We start from the raw sequence: 1,396 nt of genomic DNA, 5'->3' as shown, positions 1-1,396 counted from the left end.
TTTGTGAAGCATTTCTCCCTTCACTTCCTCTCTGTTTGACAGAACCCACTTCATCTGACCACATCTCTTTTCACTTGTGCAAAAGACTAAGAAGGAGGAAGAGAAAAAATAAGTTTTAATCTTAAGAGTTATTCTCGATGAGTTTTACATGAATTTAATTAAGTTCAGTTTGTTGAAACTGTGCCATCTTTTCTGGTGAGTTAGCTGAAGGGATGCCAACAGGAAGAGACCCATCAGTCTCTGTTACCACTTATTTTAGAGTCACACTCCACACTAAGAACCAACATGGCTGAAGAAGTATTAGCAGAAGAGAGCAATGCAGCGCATCCTGCACCCAGCATGTCCATRCTGGTCCCTGYYGCATGCATCTGTTTCTGTTAATGTGAAATGTTTCCATGACTGCAGCTTTGCTTCTCTAAAATTGATTGAAGTTAGAGATGCAGAGAATCGCTGAGTGTCTCATAACATGCATGACTTAAACTGTTGGGTTTAATGTAAAGAAGTAAAAAGTGCTTAAAGAGCACTGAGAGGATATTTGTTGGCACCATATGGCTGAAATKAATTTAGCTAAAAGTCGTGTTTTTGAAAACTGATGCATTTTGTTATGATCTTAARTGATGCTTCCTTCCTGCTGGTAAAGATAATCAGCTTATCATCGCAGAGTCAGATGTCGTTGGCCGGCCTGTACGTGGTGTAGCATGCAAACAGTGTGTATCGGCTGCAGACCTGATGAGAAGGACAAACGGTTGAGAACGAATCGTTTCAGGACCRATAAGCTTTGAAAAGGTAAATATATTTTTATGTCATGCACAGAAAGTCCATTCAGTCTAATGCTGCTGAGGAAAATATATTCCATWTGTTCAATTCAATGATAAAACAGATAAAATATAACATTTACATTCCATGTAGAAACTATCAACTTGCTTCAAAYRTRGAYAATTTTCCATAGAGAATTACAGAATAACAATCTATGACAGAGAATCAGGAAACTAAGTAAACCTATTTGCATTTCAGTAAAAACATAAACAATGCATATACTCTTTACAAAACAGTCTCTATTGGTATTGACTTTTCTCTTAGACTTGGCACAGATCCTAAGWGTTGTTAAAGTGAAGCTAAAGGAAAATCAAGTCTCTGTTATTCATTATTTTGCTCATGCAGGTTTGACATTGAAGGATGGAGAATATCGTCGTCAGCAGCACCTCGTGGAACCAAAGCGTCAATCAGAGCATCTCCAACAACAGCGATGCGTTTAACAATAACGGTTATGAGGATGAATACAGAATCCTTGTTTTGAAATATGTGGATGTGGTGGATTGGATCACTATTTGTGTTGGGCTTCCTTTGACTCTGCTGACCATATTTGCTGTTTTATCAATGGTGAGTACACAATTAC

General features: G+C 37.9%; 1 long non-coding RNA gene across 1 annotated transcript; it reads left to right on the top strand.

Moving 5' to 3' along the window:
- The first annotated feature begins 626 nt into the window (after window positions 1-626).
- On the top strand, window positions 627-1,384 carry LOC108166113 (uncharacterized). Its single transcript, XR_001776394.1, has 2 exons — window positions 627-786; window positions 1,162-1,384. It is a non-coding gene; the product is annotated as an uncharacterized LOC108166113 (long non-coding RNA).
- The last annotated feature ends 12 nt before the right edge of the window (window positions 1,385-1,396 follow it).

The sequence above is a fragment of the Poecilia reticulata genome, unplaced genomic scaffold (genome assembly GCF_000633615.1).
Source record: "Poecilia reticulata strain Guanapo unplaced genomic scaffold, Guppy_female_1.0+MT scaffold_2402, whole genome shotgun sequence".
In the NCBI taxonomy this organism is placed as follows: Eukaryota; Metazoa; Chordata; class Actinopteri; order Cyprinodontiformes; family Poeciliidae; genus Poecilia; species Poecilia reticulata.
The sequence above is the reverse complement of the archived record's forward strand: the minus strand, read 5'-3'. Positions and strand labels throughout refer to the sequence as shown.